Raw genomic sequence first — 24,623 nt, forward strand, 5'->3', positions numbered from 1 at the left:
AAAGAAAAATCAGAGCAACAGCTCTCTTCCCTACACAAGAAAATTGCCTGGCTCTCCCAGACATCCAAGGTCTCTATAATAAGAAACATCCTACTGCTCTTGCAGCATGTATCTGCCAAAGTAAGCTGGATCATGCCTAGATGGCAAGGAAGAGTGCAGGCCCCAACTGTATAAAGCCACATATTTATCCTTAGTAGGTTCAGCTCCCTGAGCAGGAAGCTCTCCCAAAGATATTCAGCTTTCCAGTTTAACATAATCAGATTTGAACAGGTACTTCTCCACTAGATTTTTCTTTTATGGCTACTGCTGTTATTTCAGCAGCATTTCTACTACCATCAAGCTGTTTTGGTTTCTCTTCCTCCTTGAAACAGAAAAGCTGTTAGAGATTTCTTTGCTCAGGAATACATCAGGGTTAATATTCCACTACTGCTTCTTGCCCCATTTCAATCTAGTTAAGTTACTTGAGATTTCCCTATGTGCTACACTTGTATCAAAGAAGACAGTTGTGAAATATAAAAAGAAGAACACCAGAGTCTCCTGAAGCAACCTGAAAGCTGGCTACAAGTCTAGTGACACTACTTGAAAAGATGGCAAAATAAAACAAATATACTTCCAATTCCCTAGCTACACAGATATGGCTTAAGTACATTACAAAGCATAATGTGAACTACTACTTCCCTTCCAGTCCTGTTTTCAGCAAACATTTAATTTGCAGAGCTATAGCTTGGGATAATATGTTATTATGGTGGTTGTTCTTACTTAGGAATAGATCCAAATCACAGCATTTGGAGTCAGCATCAGCATACCCTGAAAAACTGAGTGTGCTTGTATGAGTATTGTTTTAGACCAACATTTTTTCAAGTTTTCTCATTCTCTCCTAGATTTCACACATGAAGGGAATCTTTTACCACCTTCAGGGTTCAAATATGCTTGGACCTCAGAGTAGGGATTCAAGGCTCAGCAAGGGACCCAGGGCACCACAAAAAATCTGCACTCTCAAAAGTCATGGTGATCTCCTGCAGCATGATTGCTCACAGCAGAGTGTTGTCAAAGGGATGGGAAAGTAAAATGGAATTGCAAACTCCCACTTGGGCACATCAGTGCTGCAACAACCACTTATTCCTTTTCCTTACACATGCAGCATCCGAAAGCTTTTAGCCATGTGCAGGCCATCTCCCCTTCACTCACTTGCAAAGAGAAGTTCCTCCACCATGAGCCACGTGTGCACAGCAAGGCAAACCCAGCAGGGCTGGAATTAGCTTAAGTGAAGTTAATGAATGTTCATCAAGGAGAATAATCAGGGGAGAAATTTAAAAAACCCAAAATGTTAGAAGGGCAGGAAAGTGAACAAAAGGAAAGAAGGAATAAGAAGTCTACCAAACCTGCACTGCAGGGAGGTGTCCCTCACATACCCCCTCAGTGTGTTATTTCAAGGTGATACAATGCAAGAAAGTTCTGCCAGAGATGGAGGGAAGGGAACTCCAGAGTGGAAAGGCAGAGTGTCTTTAAGACCTCAGCAGACTGAAATATCTGAAGCAGAAGTGTTAACTTCAGCAACTGTCAGTAGCTCACGACTGATGCCTGGGTAAGGAAAAAAAAAAAAAAAAAAAAGAAGGGGAATAGGGGGAGTAGCACTGAAAAACAGCTTATGCATTTTGATAACTAATTTTTCAACCTTCTGGAAATACAAAAAGATATATTTTGGGTTTCTCCTCTAAGGATATGATACAGAATATAGGCTGTATTACGTGAATCAAACATACAGAGATTTATGAGCTGTTCTTATTTTTTGGGGGGGTATATAACTATGACAAAAAACCAAAAAACAAAAACCATCAAAGAAACCCAAACAAACAAAAAAACCCCAAAAAACAACCTACAGTGGAACACCGCTAAAGTTACCTACTAAAATGAAAAAAAAAAAAAAAAAATTCAGTTCCTGCATTTTGTTTAAGAAAAAACACAAATTCTATCACCTTTTGTTCTGATCATTAGCATTACCACAGCTTTATCAGGCAACTTACTTAATAAAGGAAGGAGAACCATTATTACATTTACCATACTTCTTATATAGAGTCCAGACTATCATGCTCTGGTCTGAAAATGAAGAAAGGGAGGCTGCTATATCTCCTGTTTCCATGGTTCCAACAACAGTATTTCTTTTCCTGCTTGCTTGGTTTTCCTGCCCATACACAGAGTTGCCAGATGGTTGAAGGTATTCTAATGATTCCACGACTGAGAGTCTTCAGCACTTACCAGCAGAATATAAATAAAACACGACCCTGCAAATCCATCTGCAAATTATTACCTTTGTGCATGAGTAAATCCATTGAAATAAGTTCTTGAGTGGCCCCATCAAAGTGTTTGCAGAACTGAAACATCAGCCAGGAAACATTAAGTCAAGTGCAACTTTGGATTAGTTAGCTGTATAGGAAAGCAAAAAGCAGCTCCAAAACAAGTCAAAATGTCTCTGTTACTGACCTTAGCAAAACAAAATCCACTGAAACAGACAATTGCAGCATCTGAACAGAGACCTCAGTACTGAAAGGAAGGTATGACCATAGCACCAATAATCTGGTCAGTAAGAAATAGTGTTTGCTAAAAAATAGAGCCTAAAAAGTAATTGGAAATCCACTGACCAACCACTCACTATACTTTTACTTCTCCTTGGACCTGCTTCTGCCCCTCACTGAAAGACAGCAACACAGACAGCATTCTGAGAGAAGCACAGATAGCACAAAGGAACTTAGTGTGATGGAGTCAATGGAAATTAAGTTGGAAGCAGGGGAATCTAGTTCCAGGATCTGAACAAAGTTTATTATTCAGAAGTTGTGTATATATATTCTGTATATATCATGATATATGCAGACAGAGTGTGGTTTTAAATTAGATCAAGGCTGCAAAGATCTCCTGAAAATACAAGAAACTGCAGTTTTTCAGGTGCCAGCAAAACATTATTTATCTCCCCATAAGACTTGTGACAACTTAATTACAAACACAAACAATATCTCCTATAGAAACCAGCTTCCACAGAGGACAGATACCCTAGAGAACCAGAGCTAAAGCTGAATGAGTAAATTGGTCTTGATTTTGCAGCCTAAGTAACATCCTTCAGATGTAAGAGATTTTATATGATAATTAATAAGGTAAGAATTCCTACCATTATTGCTCTTGGTATGTTGCTTCAGCAGAGTTTTTCAGAACTCAGCCTCTGAAGATGAAACATATTTTTTGGTTTGTAATTTTTTTCAAGCAAACTATGTCCTCAAAACGTCAGAGTTAACTGAGCTGTCACAGAATAAACTGAGCTGTAGAGATTATAACAAAGGGAAAGAGAAATAAGGACACATAGACAATGGAATTAAAAAAAACAACCCCTAACTATTTTCACATGAGGTAGAAAGTAGATAAAAAGATCACACAGTGACAGAGGTGAATAATCTATCCATCTCTTTAAATAATTGTGGTTTACTAGGTATTGAGCCCTAACACTGTAAAATAATGACAGTGCAACCACAATAGCCTAGGGAGAGACAAGAGGGTAAAAGATGGAAAAACAGGAGTCCTGATAGTGCAGTGCTGAGCCACTCTATTGGGCTCCAGACAATGTAATTATATCAGTAGCTGATTTTTTAAGCCCCACTTTGTTATTTCACACATTCAGAGCCCTATTACTGTGATAATTTGGATATATCACTCTTTACTACCATTTGTTCACAGTTGTGGAGTAGCATTTAAAAAGCACAAGCAAGACAGGCCAAGTTACTGACAAGTCAAATAAAAAGCTTCCCTACCTTCCAATACTTATTTGAAAAACAGTAGAGGAAATAGGGGAAAAAAATAAAAATATTTAAAAATCCATAAAAGCTACCACCAGGGTTCTGTAGGAAGACCTAGCACACACCATTTTAGAAACAGTAGTTCTGAGATGAAGAGCTTACATGAAGTGAATATGCCTATAAAATGGACAACACTGCAAAATAAAATATAAACTGCCTCTTGAGAAGTATCAGACCACAACTCTTCACTTCTAAAGAAATATAAAAGAGAGGTGCAAAGGAAAATAGAATTATTATGACGTATTTTCTCAAGGAAAAATATCTTGTTATTCTGGACAAAATTTTTCATCAAATAATGAGAAATTGTGATTATCAGCCATGGTCTTTAAAAGACCTGCATATGTGTGGCAGTCAAAATCTCAGTGGACCACATGTAAAGATTTCTAAAATTAGAGTTGCTGGCTAGACAAAACAACTATTAGAGAATCAAAAATGTCTGTGCAGAGTTGAAAATTAATATGTTTCTGTGCTTGCTTGAGCAACAACCTGGAATGGTTCTTCCATGACTTGTGATGTGATTGGAACAGCTTAGGATGTGAAATGTGTATTTCTTTACATACATTTAAAAAAGATGTATAGACATATGTCAGTGGCCCATAAGGAAAGAGTGAGAATTCTTATAGGTTTCCTCGTATTCCCTATGCAGAGGGGAGGAGAAGATTGGGTTCAGAAGACTAAGAAATGTTGAAAATGAAAACAAGAAAGACATGCATATTTAAAAAAAAATGTTTTATCAGCTGATTGACCAAAATTTATTGTTTAGTTCCAAAAATGAAGCAAAATAGTCCATTTGAAACATCTCCAGGCACAAAGACAATCAGAAGTCTGGACCAGCTCTCCAACAAAGCCAGGCTGAGAGACTTGGGGTTGTTCAGCCTGGAGAAGAGGAAGGCTCCAGGGATACCATACAGCAGCCTTCCAGTACCTCAAGGGAGCCTACAGGAAAGGTGAAAGGAACTTTTTTACAACAACATCTTGATAGAACAAAGGGCATTTGCTTTAAACTAGAAGAAGGGAGATTCAAGTTGGATTTTAGGAAGAAATATTTCACTGTGAGGATGGTGAGGTGCTGGCACAGCTTGACTAGGGAAGCTGTGGATGCCCCCTCCCTGGCAGTGTTCAAGGCCAGGTTGGATGGGGCTTTGAGCAACCTGGTCTAGTGAGTGGTGTCCCTGCCCATGCAGGGGGGTTGGAACTTGATGATCTTTAAGGTCCCTTCCAACCCAAACCATTTTATGGTTCTATGATGGAGTGATTAAACACCCAGCTTCAACAGAGATTTACAGAGTAGACCTGCTTTAGTAGTAGGAAAGACATTTGGATTCTGAGCTTCACCTTCACCTTTCAAGTAAATTATGATGAAAACTCAGCTAAGTTCATGGCATTGGACTCTAACAGAATCACAGTGATGGCAGGTTCATAAAATTACAAAACAGTCACACAATGGTCTCTAACAATTGTTTCTAAACTTCAACCTACAGGAAACTATGAGAAATCCCCACGCCACTTCTCCACCCGAAAAGGAGAGTTTCCAGTATCAGAGTATTCCTTGGCCTTAGATAGCAACCACTAAGCTGTCCTGTAACTCTGCTGGTGAGCTTTTTTTCCTCAGCTTTAAATTGCCCTTAGTCTTAGAACAGGCAAAAAAAAAGAAAAAAAAAAAAAAAGGAAAACCAAAACTATTTTAATTTACTTTGTAGCCTTCTTTCTTCTTTTAAAGATTAGGTACAGGAAATCCCTTCCTACTGACTAAAGAGACACTGTTAGAGGAAGGCATTACAACAGCTTTGTTGTACCTTGCAAAGTTCTGCCCATGAGGGAAATGTGTGATTTCTGGGATTCTGTCACAGTCAGAACTGCAGAAAAAAAGAGTATCAGTAACTTTGAAAAAGAGGATGAAGGAAGAGCAGGAGTTCAGGAAGGAACAGCTTTGGTTCATTTACAGCAGCTGAAAGATTTATAACAGCAGAGCTGTGTGAACACCTGGAAGAATATATTTGGACTGAACTTTAATTTAGCAGTTGATAGCATCTCAACTTTTATTTTACACCACTGTGTTTTATGATTTCATCATTCAATCTCTTCCTGCTCCCAGCAAAGTGGGATTTGCTGAGCACATCATCAGAAAGCTGAAGGCCAGTGTCATCTGATTACCTGATGACTGCTCTTTGCTATACACAGATCTGCAGGTTCACTGTGGGGATTGCCACCACTCACCCTGTGGGGATCTTCCACGGAGCTTTGTGTCTTCCAAGTTCAGCTGCAGTGACAACCACTGCCTGGTAAGCAGAATGGAGGTATCCGTTAATTTGAGCACAAAGGAAAGAATTCTTCCTTTGCCTTATTTAAGATGAATTACCAGATGAAAGCCTGATCTAACAGATAACTCACTGCACTCAGGAGATTCAGGTCAATTCCCACTTCATCAGTAGGCTCTTACTCTATTTCACATTGCTTTTTGCCCAGCTGTGAAATGAAAACAATTCCTGGTTCAAAATGATGAGAGAGAATCCATCAAGGATTGTGAAACACTCAGATATAATGGTGAGAGAGAGCTTACAAGCACATTGACAGTGACACTTCCTTTTAAAATCTGACCTTTGTTTATGTAGCATTCACAATCCTTGCTCTTTAAGACTTACTCCATTTATACAGCAAAATTAATATCAGTAATTCAGCATTTCTAATACACCCTACATTATCATAGAAAATACAACAAAAAACCCCAACAAACACAAACAATTAAATAGCTCAAAGAGATATTTATTGGCTGGGATTCTACACGGAGATTACAGCATTTGGGCCATAGGTCTCTCATGCGTTTAGAAGTATTTTTCCCCTGGGTGGCCCCTTCATTGCTTTACTATATCATAATTAAAACTAAATTGCATTCGGAAAAAGAGAATGCTGAAAGTTTTCTGATGCATTATTCTGGGCCTAGATTTGTTTTGCTTATTTACTCAGTAATTTGTGCAACTCAGTAATTTACAATGGGTATCCCAGTCATTACTGCAAATTATTCTCTTCCTACTGTATTTGCATGTAATTGCCTTTTGAAATTAATTCATTTTAATTTCTTAAAAATAATTTGTTGCAAGATGTTATTTTCCTTAAGAGGGTTTAATTTCTTAAAAGATTTCTTCTAGGGCTGTGGGTAAGATGTATTTTTAGACTAGGCATTCTTAATACATTCACCTTGGAAATTTAAGCTTCATGTATTTGGAATTAGCATGTACCACATGTTGGCACATGCTAAATGTTAAATTGCTTGTTTGGGCTAAAGCAGTCTCATGTGAGTTCTCTGTGAACTAGAATATTATCCAGCATCCCATAACTATGTCACATTACTTCCTAGGGAATAAACATTAAGAGATGGACAGAGTTTTTCATCTTGAGTATCACACTGAAGTCTTGGACAGCTCTTTATATCCTGGAAACTCACATGGATTATTTTTTCACCAGTGTTTCTCATATATATTAACATATTAATTGTGTGAGGTATAGAAAGTTCTTCTTCCACCATTTGGAAAATAAAGCCACACTGTGATGAGATAATTTTTCTAATGGAAATGAACACCAAACCTTGATCCTCAGCTACAATCACCTAACCAGCACATCTTTTTTGTGCAGCTCCTATAGAAATGAAATTTAGAGCACCCATGAAGATCCTTGGCTATGTGGTAAAGAACAAATACTTCAACTGCTTAAGCAGCATTCTCAGAATCAGATGGAATGGAAAAGCTTCTCTGTATCACTAAAAATATTCTCTGAGCTTCGGTGAAGGTCTAGATAAAGCTCAGGCTGTGGGGTCTTCCTCCTGGTGACATTAATGCTTCGATTAGGATGAGAAAAGAAATCATTGTGTGATGAAACCTGATAATCTTTACAGAGAAGCTAAAGCCATTTTTTTTTCATGACATTGTTGACTACTAGCTAAATATGTGTTTATGAAAGACCTGAGTGCAACCTTTTACTTCAATTACTCCAGTCCCATTTCAGGGGAATTTAAATTTCAGACATTAGGGCAACAAACTAGATTTTTGGAAGGTGGCCCTACTAAACAGTTAAAAAATGATAATAATGGAAATTTGCTTTGTACAATTATGTCTTTAAAGGTGTTATTTCTTGGGTTGTTTAAATCACTAAATGTCACTATCTGTCTTCCTTTCAAATTTAACTTTATCCAGACTCAGATTACCCAGCTGGGATCTACCTATTGGTGCCCTTGGATGGCAATGATGCCTTGAATACCACAAGGCCTTTCTATATTACATGGTCTCAAGTTGTGCCAGGGGAGGTTTAGGTTGGATATTAGAAAGAATTTCTTTACAGAGAAGGTGATCAGACATTGGAATGGGCTGCCCAGGGAAGTAGTGGATTCTCCATCCCTGGAGATATTTAAAAAGAGACTGGATGTGGCACTCAGTGCCATGGTCTGGTAACTGCAGCGGTAGTGGAGCAAGGGTTGGACTTGATGATCTCTGAGGTCCCTTCCAACCCAGCCAATTCTATGATTCTATGATACGATTCTATGATATATAAATTAGTATATGTATATATGGGAACACACAGTATAGGACCTAACGTACAGGGTGCAGACAAAAAAGCCCTGAGTTTTGCAAATGCAAAAGAAGAAACATCCTCATTATTTATACCAGTGCAATCAGCTGGTTGTGAACGACTGCAAATCAAGGCAAAAGAAAGCCAGATACCACATGCCTCATTCTCATGTGGCTGCTGATCACCATGATCAGTAGCTCACTTAATTTATTTACCAAGCACTAAGAATGCAATCTGCAGTGTGTATAACACAAGGAAGAAAGGGAGACTGTGCTTGCAGGAGTTTTCACTCTAGGAGACAGATAGGCAGCAGCTGAGATGCAGAGCAAGTGGAGTAAGTTCACCACAGTGTGTGTAGTTTGTGGCCAGCAAAGCTACAGCAGCTGTAAAAGCTATTGGGAATGAAAGCTTGAAGAGCAAGGGTAATAAAGTCATTTTTCTACCCTAATTGGTCATCCCTCCCTTTTTCTCTCTTTTCCCCCTCCAGTCTGACGGAATAGGAGGAGTTTGACATTGTGAGTACTTAGCAGAAAATTGTTAGTTTTCTAGACATTGTTTTCTGAGTTTTATTTTCTGAAATAAAATTAAAAGGAGTAGGTTGTCACGGTCTAACAATTTTCTGTTTCACAGAAATTCTATTTCTAGTCCAGACTTTTTTTCTGAGTAGGTTTTCTCAGGGTTGTCAAAAAAAGTTGGGGAAAAATTATTTGTGGATGTGGAGTTATAAGGAGATTTGAGCACTGAGATGGAAAGTTTAAATGCTTAAACCTAAGCAGAAAGCTTCCTGGTATTGAGCTTTTAAGAAAGCTTTTATGCCATTAGGTAGAAATGGACTGACTGGAGTATAACATAACAGACTTGAAATCCATGAAGTGCAAGATACTGAAGAAGCATAACAAAGATAGCTAGAAGCAGTGTACCATCTAAAGTCTGGAGCTATATTTTCAGAGGAAGATAGGAAAAAAGTATTTTTACATCAAATGAATAGGAACACTGGCCAGCTTACTTCCAAGGGAGAACATCATGTTTAAGGAGTCCTCTAAAGATTCTCTGAGATCATTCAGCTGACTATACTGAAAAAAACACTTCAGCTTAGTTTTCTACCTTCCACATTGAAACATATTTTTGGTTACTAGAGGTTCTCAAAGTATAATTATTCTCTGAGCAGCAAAGACATTTCCTCTTTTCCTCAACAATAAAATCTCAGGAGAACAGCAACTGACCAGAAAGTAAGAGCTCTAAGTTGAATTAATTTCAGGCAGCAGGATGCCTGAAAGCGGAGAACTACATAACAAAACCACAGTTTGTGTAGGAGAATCAACTTCGTAATTCTATTATATTTCCACAATGTATTTATTTCTAGCAGTCCAGCTTTCTCATTCATCCTGCTATCTAAAGAGCATCTCTGTATCAGCTACAGCACTATCAGTAAATTAGGCAGTCTTGGAAATGTTCATAGAAATGCTTCGTTTTATCATACAGAAGCATCCATAGTATCCAGAAAAAGAGATGCCTGGCTTATCTTCTATAACATAATTGATGTCATCTTCTGGTTTCTCCTCTTTACTCCAGGGCAAGTAAAAGTTTTCATAGGATTAAGATGCTTAGTCACACACTTTTTTCCTTTGGTGACACACTCAGGGCTGTGGAGGCTCTGTAAATAAGTAATGATCTTATGACCTGATAAAACCTGAGGATATGCCAAAAAAGTATTAATGAGGGTGACAGATGAATCAGGCAGAGCAAACTGGGTTACTTGGTGTCTTGGGCCCATTCAAACAAAATATACTTAGTACAGTGAAACCAATGGAAATCAGCAGTAGTGGATCAAGGGTTGGACTTGATGATCTGAGAGGTCCCTTCCAACCCAGCTGATTCTACGATTCTATGAAACATATAGGGAGAAGAGATATAGCCCCTACAAGCACTGTATCTTGGGAGCTGTATCCTAGAATGCGATGACTCTAAGAAGATTTTGACAGTTATATAGGACAAGTCTTGCCACACTGAGGTAAGAAGTGCTAGTACTTTTCTTACACATTAGATGCTAGAGCATGGAGAACTGATATAGGGAAATGATTTACCTCTGTTACATTCGTGATGCTGATACTAGAAAACTGCACACATTTTTAATAGACATATTTAATTACATTATAAACACTGACAAGGGTTTAGAAAAATGCCAAATTACTTCACAACTGGAAAAAATTCAGTAGTAGACTTAGGAGGTTCAGTCTGTTTACTTTATCAGAAGACTGACAGATGACTTGATGCCAAGCATATCAGTATCTTAATAGGAAGAAAAAAGGTTCTAAAACAGCATCTGTATTATTCAACCAAGGAGATACACAGATACAATATTTGGAAACAGAAAACAGACAAACTGAAAAAAAACTATCATTTTTAAAGAAAAAAAATAGTGGTAAATTCACTAAAGCAAATTACAAAGGAAAACAGTGACTATTTTCAGGTCAGGGCTAGGTATTTGCTTTGTATTTTTGTATAAATAGATGGTAAAAGATGGTATGCCAACCTTGATCACAAATAGTTCCTTTTGACCTAGAACACCAAGTCCAAAACCTGTCTCCTTCCCCATTATGGGCATCACTAACTGCCTTTGTATCTGTATAATCTTGAATACATATTTCACATATCCTTTGCAGGAAAATAACTGCAGACTAAAAAATTATTGTCAGTTTTGCAGTCTTGCTTAGCGTATCTGAGGAGAGAAGGCTGAGCCCCTCCTTATTGGTTAGGAAATCTTTCTTTTATTCAATAACAAATGGGGGGGAAAAAAGACTATCAGAGGAGGGAATGCTAAGACAACTTTAATGAGAGTTAACAGAGAAATGCTATTTCAGTGCCTCCTACATACTTTGTAAACATTCTGTTTCAAAGCCTTCTGTTAAATAAAACAGCAACAAAACTGTAGCTAGTCCTACTTTAGTGGTTTGAACAAGTGATTAAGAAAACCTAGCAGCTTTTCCCTTTCAAAAACCAGCAACGTTAGCTAGGATTGGCAGCATGCTAAAATAAGTGAAACCCCAAACAGCTGAGAGATGACTGTTGACATTTGCCATGCCATTGTACTTCGGGGCTTCTTTCCCTGCAGTTCGACACAAAACTTGACAGTTTTGTGCTGTTATTTTAAAAACAGGATTGGGGAAAGTTACGAGTGAACTAGTAGTTCAATAACTTGTTCCTCTGCCTTTGTTCTTGCAAGTACCTTTGCAGACTGACAGTATGGATTTGAAACAGCTGACAGTTCCTGTTTTCTCTTTGTAACCTTTATATAGAACTATTTTATTTTATTGTGTTCTTTTGCTATTAATGCTATAACCCAGTATCAATACCAAGTAGTACTGAACAATATCTGTTAAGTGTGAACAGTGTCCTTTGGGATATTTAAGACACAAGAAATAAATAGATCTCAGTTGTAGGCAAGCTTTACTGTAAATAGAGCATATAATTCAGAAACTGAGCCACCTTGGCTGATTCACAGAAGAATTTTCTAGCACAATGGCTTTGTTTCCAGCATGACCATGTAGGATACTATGGAAGAGACAGAATCTCACGTTGGAGAAAAGTTGTACAGTTTTCACCAAGAACTACTTATAGCATTATTTAGTGTTATTGAGGGAGGCAAAATCAGTCCCATAACATGTTTACAGAAATAGGTTTGCATTAGCAAGCTCTCCAAAATAGAAATGAAGATTTGAATGCACAATTGGCAACGACTACATCTGAAAGGAATTCAGAAGACAGGAAGAAAATTTCAGAAAAGCTTCACGACAGAGAATATAAAAGTTAGGAGGGAAACACACGTATAGTCATATACAGACAAGGAAACTATACAGGGTACTAAAGCAAGAGAGATTTATCTTAAATTTCTTGAAGAAAGAGGGCCTGGATGGGGCCTTCTGTGAAAAAACATAACATCAGTTTGTTAGAGCTCTTACACTTCTGATAGATAAGGATAAATCATTCAAAATGTCAGTGAGAAGCTGGCAGACAGAATTTTTAAAATAGAGGTGATTGAAATGGTCACCTAGTTTGTGATTTCTGGAAATAACGAGTTCTTGCCATCTCCCATTAAACAGCTTTTGAAATCATCTACCTTAAGGTAATACAATCATAAGTGACCAAATGTTCATTCAACTGACAGTAGGATTGAGGAATTCAAATTGAAAGGTAGTATGAAGAAGGAATCAATAGCAAATAAATTATTAGTGTAAAAGAACCATGAAAGAAAGGTGCTGCTGGTCAAAAAGAAGTTAAAATCACAGTAAAGGCAATAGAAAAAAAACAATAATAATAAAGATGATGCACTAAGCACCATTCAGGGAGAACGACTGGGTTTTGACTGAAATCAATAGAGAGACTGTACCAAGGCCTATGAAAAATAGGCCCAGGGGAATGATAAAACCAAGGCATAAACCAAACCACGTTAAATGGAAAAGTTCAAATGGAAAAAGGAGGATTACTGCATTTAAAAAAAACAAACAAAAAACCCAAACAAACAAACAACAAAACAAAAAGCCAACTATATAGAATATCTGGTTACTTTTTGTGTTATGCAAACCACAATTATATTAAATTATAGAAGATTAAGAGATAATTTGGGTGAAGTTAAAGACAAAAGACTCATGTTTGGAAATCACCAGACTTGCAAGTAATAGAATCAAAACCTTCATTCCTTGGATGTTAGAGTATAAGAATAAACAACTGTGACTTCAGTCAATGAGTAGCAAAATGCAGAATCTATCTTCCAAGCCTAACAAGTCTAATCAATGCCTCAAGTCAGCAAAAATGCAGTGAAACCAGCTCTCTACTAGTAGATCTTGATGTATCAGATTTCTAGGAAGGTAAGGCTGAGAAAACTGTCATGACTGCCACGTGTTTTTTTCTTGATATCCAATAACAGCTGCTATAAGATGAAGAAAAGCTGTTTTGCATACACTAGGTCTGGATCCAGGATGCATGTGGATTCTTTCTGTTATCCAAATGGATCTTTGGTTTTGAGAGGGTTTGGGCTGTTAAGTGTACGTGCAAAATAAATCAGAAAAGCTTACAAGGTTTAGAAACAGGAAACTCCATGGAGACAAATGGAAAGGCATTTGCACAGAAGAACAAAGGGATTTATGTAAATGTATCTGGGTATATTAGGTGAACTTTTCAGTGACTGCATCTCCCCATGCAGGGGAATTCAACTTTTCAAGACTCTCTCTCCCAACACCCTCTTTTTAATCTTGTGTCTTTCACAGAATACTGGCTTTAATTGTGCAGATCTTAGACCTCAGAACATCCTTAAGGATGTTTTTTTCTGTTAATTATGATATACAATGCTGACATGAGGTCAGAATTTAATTAATTTCACTTCTTTGACTACTTCCAAAAGGCAGCAGGAGAGGGGAGAAGATGAATACTTTATGTCTTTTGAAAAATCAACAACAATTTCTTTAAATAAAAACACCATCTCTCTCCAGGAGCAACAAAAATGTAGTGTACAGAAATAGATGGCACAATTTGTGACTCTGTGAATTTTTTATGAAGATATATTTCCACATTTGCTTTTCCCATATCATGTGAGTTACAAGCATGGTTTCTGGTAAGTATCTTATTTTTGTGGCTCTGATTGCATACTCTTAATTCCAGTTTAAATAATGTATCCTTGAGTGGAATATGTATGTTTGTGTCCTATGAATCCATCAGTAGAAAAGAATATTGAATATAACTGATCCTGTGTTGACAGCCATAGAATACATTATTATACTGGAATATGCGATTGGTGCATTTTCTTGCATCTCCCTAACCTGGGAGAAAATTTCAAGGCTTCTGGTCTGCTTCTTTAGAAAGCATTATCAATAAAAGGCAGAGCTGTGCCAATCACAGTTAAAAATAATTTTCTCTTGAAATTCTTTCATGCTAGAAAAGTAGCTTTTTCCAAAAACTTTTGTGAATGAGAAATTACTTGTTTTCTTTATAATCAGAACTTACATTTTTAAAGTACACTGGAAAAGCAGAAAGCTCATATTTCAGCAAAACAAAATTACTTTCTTTCTGGAGTACTGTCATTATATGTTAGGGTACATGAAGACAGTTTATGCTCACTTTTATGAACCTGATTCTGTGGTGAAGCTGTATGAATACTCTGAAGAGTCTGCAAAGTTGACACCATATTGCAAAACACAAGGCAGATGAACCAATTGGAAGGTGTATCTTTTCCTCAAAAGCCAAAGAAACCAATCAAATAAAAAACAAACCTGCACAGAAGAGTGAGACAACGGAAGAAAAACACTCCTAAAATCATCTCTAGTGATGGGTATCAATAGACAGATTTTCTTTTCCTCTCGACCACAAAGTGCAAAAAAAATTATTTCCAAACATATATTTCTGCCAGAGGGATATTTTGTCACTTGCAGGAACCAGCTCCTTAGGTCCCTCCAGGAACCCCTGAGCTTTTGTACCAGATATGGCATTTATTTCCCTCATAATTTTTTTTTTCCTTTCTCTCCCTCTTTCTTTTTCTCTCTCTCCCCCTGTCCCTCTTATTTTCCTGGATAAAATATCACCTTTATGGATCACTCTCTGCCTGCATGCTTGCATTTACAGAATTTGGGCACTACCATTACCTGTTCAAAATGATATAGGCACAGCTCCCACTGAAAACTGGAGGAAATATATTGGAATAGATGACAAAGTCAGAAAGAAAAGAGCACCCGAGCAAGTGTTATCCATGTCTGATTTGCACAAACCATTGTATGCTGAAGGCATATAAATGGCAGTGGCTGGTAAGAGGTGAGGTGCTCAGTGGTTGCCATTCTATCTAATTGTAAGCCATGCAAGGGCCCCCTGGTAGCCCCGGCTTTAGCAACTGGGACCACTGTCCTTCGCTGAGGTGGATGCTGACCATGATTATGGGCCCAGGCATCGGTACCAGAGCTGAGAGGGGCTGTAGAGCCATATGTACTGCACACGTAATGAAGGTAAACCAAGAACAGTTCATACTTTTGGACCCATTTGCCATGGACATAGTTCTTCCAGTGCAAGAGCAAAACCCAGCACACCAGCCCTTAGTGTTGTCAGACAGGAAGAGAAAGGATCAGTTTCTAACTAGTGGGATTATTCTGGTGTCACGGTTTAACTTACTTACAAGAGACTTAGCTGAAAGCAAAAGTAGAAGACAGAAAATTACCTTTATCCTGGCCCAAACCAGGACATCTGGTCAGTCTACTAAGCAAGAGGATTTAAATGCCAGGCTTGGGCTGTGGTGCTGTGTCAGCTTTGCTCATGGTGCTTATGAGAAGGGAGTCACCACGAGAGCCCAGAGCCATTTCTGGCAAGGCTGGCAGGACCAGGGATCATTGGGCAGGTGTTCTTCTGACTGACTCCATATCAAGGACTGGTCTGGGCTTGTATTGGGGTTTAGACAGCTTGAGGACCTGAGCGCAGTTGAGAGGGAGAATCAGGAAGTGGAAAAGAAACCCATGGACTAAAAAGAAAACAGATTTAATAGAATAATAACAAGCTAATATTAACCCCAAAACTAATAAAACTCCAAAATTATAGTCAGCTCCAGATAGCAGTCACAAGCTGTGCTCTTTCAGCAGTTAAAACTGAAGCATGACAGTTCCAGCAAGAACACGATGGTCACAGAAAGCAGAGGACCAGGCCTCAGGAGCAGGATGACTGATGAGACATTTGGGTCCCTCTAAGGAAAGCATCCATGGTAGAAGATTAAAAAAAAAAAAAAATATCGTGCAAACTTCCTGATATATAGCGAGGGTGATGTTGATGGTGTGGAATGTTCTAGTTGGCTAGCTTGGGTCATCTACATCAGGCTTCACCCCTCCTAGTCTGCTGCACCTGCATGTTTAAAAAAACACCCTCAACCTTGCTCACTTCAGAGCTCCACATACCAGAGCTGGGTATAAACAAAACCAAAGCATCTTCTCTCTTTTGTTCTCACAGAACTGGTCTCTGCAGCCTCTCAAAACTACAGTTTCTCTGAACAGAAAGAAAATATTTCATAGTTCTGTCCCTGGAAAACCAGGACAGCTTAGTGGGTGGGCAGTTTGGCTTTAAAAGTTGACCTTAGGAGAGCTATGACAGGATCAAATATAGACAAGGCACATAGGCAGCACATTCAGCATTCACAGGTAAAGCTACATCACATGTAAGCAGCCATAAGACATGAAGAAACTTCAGCTAAAAGCATTGTTTGGTAATTTGGTAATAATTTGGTAACCAAAGAGACAAGGTGTGTATCTGAACTATTTCTTCCTCTGCCCTGTACTAGGACAATCTGTCCCTGTGAATCAGAATAAATCATGTAACTACACATGGATACATGCACTCTAACAAACCAAGATTTCATTTGATTCCTTTTGATCAAGACAATTATTTCAGCATTTCCATAGACTTCCTAATTTTGCAGTCTTGGCTACCTAGTGATCATCTCTAAAAATAAGGAAGGAAGGAAGAGATAAGTCTTCTGTCCCAAGCCAATACACACCATAAATCCCTTTCTCTTTGGTTTCCAGTATGTCTGTAATTCAAATATACTCTGACTACTTTCCACAGACACTTCTATTCCTTTAAAGCAACAGAAAAAAGGAAAGGGAATGAATATTCACAAATGTGAGTTTGCAGATCTGTCTAGTTTTGTCTTCCACTGGGAATAAGCCTTTTGAATCTGTACTGGTGTTTGAAATCTTTCCATATTTCTGATAAAAATAGGCTGCTATGAACAAGTGGGGTCATCATAACCAGGATTATTATTAGCTTTTATAATTTCTTGCAGAAACACCCTATTGGGCTATTGGAGCTATTAGAGTATAATTTCCTGAATCTGAAGACTGCTGTGTGCAGAAGTGGGTGTTTTTTGGGTTTGTTTTTGTGTGTTTTTTTCTTTTTTAATAGAACAGCATATCTGGTATTTTATATGGTCTAATTGCAAGTAAGATCATGCTCAAGAAATGAAAGCCTATGCTCAAGCTGAGGCGACAGATAACCTTAAAGACCCCTATAGCTTATGAAGGGATTAGGAGAGAAAAAACTGCAAAGTGAACTTTTGAATCAAATATTTTGAGCTAGAACTATGAAAAAGGAATCCATCTTATTCTAAAGACCATCTGTTTGCTGAGTGTACTTGCATATTTTCAATTGCTTTATTCCACAAACTGCTATTTACTTCCCTGAAATGTCCCTTGGTGTGCTGATAACATCTCATAATAATCTGCTTCCATTTTGGGGCTACTGTTTGTGGGCTGTGCTGTAGTATTAGGATTACCAAACTTCTCAAGAATCCAAACAAAGCGAACAAAGTAATTAGTGGAACTTTAAAAAGTAGTGAAAAATATGCTCTCCTCTGTGAGAGAAACACTAGAGGGGAAATTACAAAATTAATAATAATTTAGACATTATGTCTCTCATCATGTGTACTTCCAACTTAGAATTTTCCCCTCATGCCTACAGTCTCTATTTTTTTATAATTACAAAGAACTGGCACTGCATGTGTTCTGATATGAATGCTAACATTAAAAGTTTCCTACTCAAAACAGTACTTTCTGTTTATTTCCTAACTTTTTAAAGATGTTTCTTCTCTCCCCTTTTATGATTTCATTATTGATGCAAACTGAGATATCAGAAAAAGATAGAGGGAGGCACCACTTAAAGCTCCAAACAGTAATGCGAGTTGGATTGTATTGTTGAAAGCAGGGATTCATCTGCTTTCCATCAAACATAGCACATATTGTAAGCTCCTCTAAATTATAGCATTTAAGTATGGGCTTATGATTGTCTGTCTGTGCCAGCATGATCATCTGTGTGACAGAGAACCCCAGAGAGCTGGGGAGCTGCTTGAACAGTACAAGTAAAAATTATGTCCTGCATTAGCCCAATTCCACATATATTCTATTTCTGGCCCACCAGCCATAGCATAGTAACATTTTGCAGAAAATTTCATGTTTTTCTCTGCCTGCTAGCTTCAGTTTTAACATTTTTACCCCCTAGGAGCATGGGTAATGAAGGTCCTACAGACAGTATGTTGCCTCTGAACCATGGGTCAAGAATATGTAAAATCTACATTTTCACATACTTAGTCAGAAAAAGAATCCTTATACTTTCAGAAAGTCCTTCTAAAGCCAACTGAAGTAACTGTTAGTGAGGGATATCTTTGCACTCTTGTCAAGAACAGAGTTGCTGAGTTAACTTCTATGCCTTAGTCAAAGCCACAACAGTCTAAGGACACAGTCACAATTTAAACTGTTTTCATAATTAAAGCACATGCAAAGCAAGAGAATGATGGAAAGCTTCCTGTCCTCATGAAGTGAATATAAATACATATATCAATCCAAACATGCAATGTGGCAATTTTATTGCATATAGAACATAACTAATGATGTATAGTTCAGTCAGTTGGAACATACTGCAAGTGAATGATGATGAGGAAAACAGATAAGGAAAATGTCTTTATGCTGTGATATAATCAGCTTGTTCAAGTTACATTAACGCCTTGGTACTGTTTTAGACTCAGCACTACTAATAAAATAAAAAAAAAAACAAAACACAAAAGGACTTAAAAAATTATCCTGACACTTATCTTCTACAGTTTCATTAACCCATTCCCTTCCCCATTTAGAAATCGATGTAAAAACCTAAGTTTCTTTTCCTTTTTCTATTATTAGACAGAATTTCTCTTGAGAGAAATGTTTGTATAATTTATTTATTTATCCTCTTATTATCTTGACATTATTTCTTCATTTAAATTCTTTGTGTTATTTATGCTGCACTGGCATCTAATGGAGCCTGGGTCTAACACAGCAAGGACAGTGAAGGTCAATTAAACCAACACTAGAAGGCTTTCAGATTTTAGTATTGATCAAACATACTGAGCTTTTCAGTGTATAATAACACCATCCCACTCTGCCTCAAAAGAGTCCTCACATGCTTCCACATATAGTGAGAAACTCTACTCACATGTTTCTAAGCACATAGGAACACTGTCTTCAACAAGGAACAGCTTGCCCCTAAACACCTCCTCAAATCCTCACAGAAGCAGATAACAAAAAGGCTCCTCTGAGATTAGCTAGACAGTGACATCTTAGACTCCTGGGAGAATCTGAGGATTTGTAGTTTGTGTGTTTCAGCAGTTGAGGATGCAGTGGAAATAGACTAGTTTTTAGCCATCTTGTTTCTTTTGGCTTTCCTCTCCTGATTTCCAATTGTTACAGAATTTTTCAGCTTTGTCACTGCTGCCCAAGAAGGACCCCACCAAACTGCTGAACTCTCACAGTCACTCATCTCTCACCAGAGAGCAATCTGAGGCACTCTGGGCCAGAGGGATGGGATTTCTCAAACAGCTTTCAGCCTTGGAATTGCTCTGTTCCCTGTGAATTTAATAAGACACTTCCTTTCAAAGGAAATGGGCAGAGTCAGACTAATGTTGAAAGCATTAGAAAACTCCCATTCTTTGTGTCTCCTGTCTTCCATTACTCTTTGAGTCAGATCCTCACCTTGAAGAGACTGGAATAGCCTCATTCATTTAAAGGTAGCTGCACTGATGTACACAGCCAAGGACCAGTCTGCCTCTTATTTAAAAATCAGTTTCCCAACACTTCAGTGGATATAGGAGCCTTAAGATGAGGGTTTAGAAATGAATTGTGGAAATGAAATATGATTGTTTCGAAGACATGAAATGTTTCCTTCAGTCATCAGATACCTGCTGAGACCAAGCCTGATGTTTCATGCATACTTCTGAGTATCTCCACATACACTGGGCCTCACAATGAGCAAAGTAAGCTTTAAAAAGCTCTGCAGCCACATTAGTGTATGACCCATAACAGGGCTTGTTAGCATGCTGAAACTGCTGCCTCGACTCAGAATGAGGCAACCCAAGTACTCAGGCTACAGTACTGTGCTGTGCAATGTAGACATATCCTTGATGTCAATAAGAAATCAAGTAAACCAGAACTGGCCCTCTACACTTTGTTTTTCTTTACTACTCTTGTATAAGACTAGGCAGCTGCTTGCCTTCATGGCAAACCTATGTAGCCTTGTAGTCTCAAACTCTCTAAATACACCTCTCACCAGCGTACCCTGGCAAAATTGCCCTTGCAACAGAACAGAACCCACAGCAACTGGGAAAAACCTGTTACTAACCTGTCTCGCAGAAAAAACAACAACCAAAAAAAAAACAAAAAAACAAACACCAAAAACCCACCAAAAAACAAAACCCCAAAACAAAACAGTAATGGAATCGTTCTCCAAAACACCTGTGTTTAAGGATAGCCTGATCAGCAGCTGCAACTTTTGGCACCTCTTTTCCTCTCTTACTGAGTGAGGGTTGAAACAGAAAAAAAACTGAGAGTATGATCCATAAAGGTGCTTAGTTACAGCACTTCTCAGAAAGTGCCCACTGCCCATCAGTATGAAAAGACTGTGTCTTGGAGATTGATTGTAAGGAGAGACTGAAACTGGCACTAGGAAACCTAAATAATTTTGAGGATGTAAGACTAAGTGATTTGCTCAAGTTTACAAAAAAAGTTCATGTCAGAATGAGATTTTTGAGGTGGATGTCTAAAGAACTAATGCTAACACCCTTTTGCCTAGGATGTCCATTCTGTTTCTTTGTAGCTAGAGGGAAATGTCTGGAAAAAAACCCAGCACATTATGCACTACTCTAAAGTGATTCCGTGTTCTTGTCAGCTGGTATATCTTTCTTCATGAAAATCAGCCTCTCATCAGCTAACCAGCCCTGCAGCCCTCTCTCCATAGATTGTCATAACTGAGCCTTGAATCCCTGTTTTGCCTTTGAAGATAAGACAGCGTGGTCTTATTGCAATATCTGTCTAAATTTCCTAACGTGCCTAGCCAGGGGCTGCTCTACATTTCCTGCTCCTCTCCCCCTCTTTGTTGTTATTGCTCTCATATGAAAATATTTGAAGGCTGCTCTAACACCCAGTGAAGTCTGGAGTGACTTATTGGCTTGACTAGGAACTGGATCCAATATATACCAACAGGCAATTTCAGAAGCAATTTAATTTAATTGGTATAAATTATATTTAACCTAATTTAGATTACCTAAGTATCAGGACTTCAGTCCAAGAACTACTACCAAGTAATAATACAGGGTGGGTAAGAGATTTCTCCCCCCTCCACCAGGCTAACATCATTGAGTTAACTGTGACACTGGGAACAAGGTACTCACATCAGAATATCATTGCCTTCAGCCTAATGATTCCCCCAGGAGGCAAGGCTCATTAGTTTGTGCACTGTGCCATACTAATGTGTCATTTTCTGGGGTACTTCCATGCCTTTGAACCAGCGTATAAAACCAGAAATGCCCTGTGGAACACAGAGACATGGGTTGTTTCCTCTATCCCCATTAGAAATCAGGGTATCAGTCAATCCCTTTATTAAACTGATTAAAAGGTGGGGGATCTTCTGCAGAGCTGGTCAACTGTTTCTGCTATCTCTGGTCATAGTGGCAGCAAAGCAGCCAAACACTCTTGTAGAAAAACTTCTTGTCTGAATGCCCAGTATTTGTCTAAGACAAGATGTTTTGGTGTTGACAGATTCACTCCTTCTCTACCTGAGCAGTTCATAGATGTGATAGATTTTTGAGGTTATCATTTATATGTATATGCATATTATAATGTATATGCATTATTTGTACTTGTCTATTCACCTATGGAAATAAATGCCATATTATTAAATAAATGGAGGTGATTACAAACTAGCCATGTTTTGAGGAAAAGATTAAAAAGCAGACTTTCAACCATTTTTCTTAAAGTTTCCTGTTATTTCCAATGACATAGATAAATTTTATAATGAAAGACTTAAATTTCTTGACATTTAAAATTTTGAAGTTATTCAACATTAGTTAATTTTATTGAGCTAACGTATTTTAATATAAGACTGACCTCTGGTGCATAAACAGTTCCCACTGTGGCTCTGTGGGCTTTTTCCAGATCAGGGATCCTCCTTTCCCCACCACATAGCCAGTCATTAATCTGCCACTAGACAGTTTGCTTTTAATTCACAATTTTGCTCAGACACTTGTGAGTGATGGGGAAAAGAGCACAGAAGAATACCAGAAGTCTCTTCAAAACCCTCCTAATTCACTGCTCTCAAAAGCATTTAGAAATTCATCATTTGTCACTCCCGTTCAGATACCACGATGATCATTCATAATCTGGATCACCTGAGAAACTGAACTTATGGAAGTTGTCAACATTCTCTGCCTGCCTGTGTTGCTGGTTGCATAGCTGATCCAATTCAAACACATCTTCATTCATTTGGTTGACTGGCCCTGTGCCTTTCAAGGATGACCAGGTATTATCTCTGCAGCCCCAGTTCTCCCTTTTGAGTGGCAACTTCCAATGTTTCAGACTTCAGTGAGGTGCAGAATTCACTTTAGAAAGCATCTGGTTTCCTCTTCAGTCACTGGGTACCCTCAACATCTTTATCCATACCTCTCTTGTCAATCTCTTCAGCCTCCACAAGGCCTCCTCCTTTATCTCATTTTGCAGTGTTCAGCATGTGACTCTCCTTCTCCAATTTCCTTATTTTGTCATTGAGTTCCAGTGCAAAGGGCCTTTTCTGCGATGTGTGCACATAAAGTTGTATCTTTTAAAACCTCTTTCAAGTTTAACTTCTCTCATTGTACAATACACTAGCCCGTCTTTTCTCAGCCAAAACATTTTCCACGTTTCCTTGTCCTGCTCCTCTAAGAGAATAAAGAGAACTACAAAGAAAAGCTATATTGCTTTTATTTCATGCAAGATTTTCACACTATTCTGACACTACTTTTTTCTAATATTACATTTTTTGCATGCTATTCATATTGCTACTAACAATAACTAAGCTATCAGATTGCAATCAGTTCTGAATTCTGCTTCCTTTTTGGCCTCTCTGGGCATATAAACTTCTCATCTTCATTTGGGGAGACTTAAATTATTCTCTGTATGTACCAGTTGCCTATTTTCTGGAAAGTTTATCTGGGTTCCTAAACAGACACTTTTTATCCTAGTTATGGAATGAGACCTTGCATTTCCTTCCTTTGAAAATATGCACTACAGATTAGTAGATATTTAAGGATGTTTGTTTAGCATGAATTAAAATTTAATATCACTGTCCTGATTTTAGAATTATTTAAAACAATCAGGCATTTACATATATACCAAATCTTCTCTAATGCTACACCCCCCTAATGCCAAGTTAGAACTTTGTCAAAAGATATCTGCTGATACCCCTCTGTGTCTTCTAAGGTGCTGCTGCTCCTAGCTTTTCATTCAAAGCTCTTCCTAAAAGTATTTTTATCTTCAGCCTGTAAGTGGTGGTAATTAACATACCCCTGTTCCTTATTTGCCTTTAACACAGCCGCTCTGCAGGAGACAAGGAGAGTGTGAATTAAGATACCAGACTACAAACTGGAGAGACTGAAATGCAGGCACGTGTCCTCTTCTAGTAAGTCTTCCAGGGAGACAAACTTCTGGCAGGAAACTGGGTTGTACAGCTGAGAAACTGCAGTAAAATTCAGTACAGACCTCACCTGCAGAAGATGAAGCTGGCTTTCTTATGAACTAGAGAGCAATGCTGCAAGCTTTCTCCAAAGAGACGAGGTGCTTTTAGCCCTTAGCTTTTTTTTTTTTTTCCTCTTTGATTTTTTTCTTTTTTGAGAGTTTCCTATATGTGTGTTTAAGCAGAATAATGTAGTAGTCTCAATAGTCAGCTCAGAGCAAGATGACATGACAGATTAGAGATACTAACCAAACTATTAAATCCTATTTGTTAGCAAAGCTTGTCAGCATGGGTAGAACCATATTCTGATTTAGATTCTTTGCATCTAAGCCCATAGCTGCTGAGAAAGAGGTTAAAGAGAAAGACGGTCATGAGATTAAAAAGCAACCAGGGAATTACAGTAACTGATATAAAGAAGGAATCAACTTGAAAAGAAATGGGAAACAGGAACATCTTTAACATGGTGAAAAGATCCTGGAGAGAAAACAGAGAAGCAGCCAAAACCTGGTCTGGCACAGAAGTTACCCAGAAAGCATGGACACCTCTGCCTAGGCTTTACAAAGCAGCTTCTCCATCCACCCCACATGGTAAGCAGGCAGTGGACTGACAGCACTGGGAAAAACATGCAGGATTTCTAACACACTTCCGTGGGCATATCTTAACTTGCAGGGTGGTTTTGCACTGGGTGGATTGGAAAAC

The sequence above is a fragment of the Calypte anna genome, chromosome 1, assembly GCF_003957555.1.
Source record: "Calypte anna isolate BGI_N300 chromosome 1, bCalAnn1_v1.p, whole genome shotgun sequence".
NCBI classification, from domain to species: domain Eukaryota; kingdom Metazoa; phylum Chordata; class Aves; order Apodiformes; family Trochilidae; genus Calypte; species Calypte anna.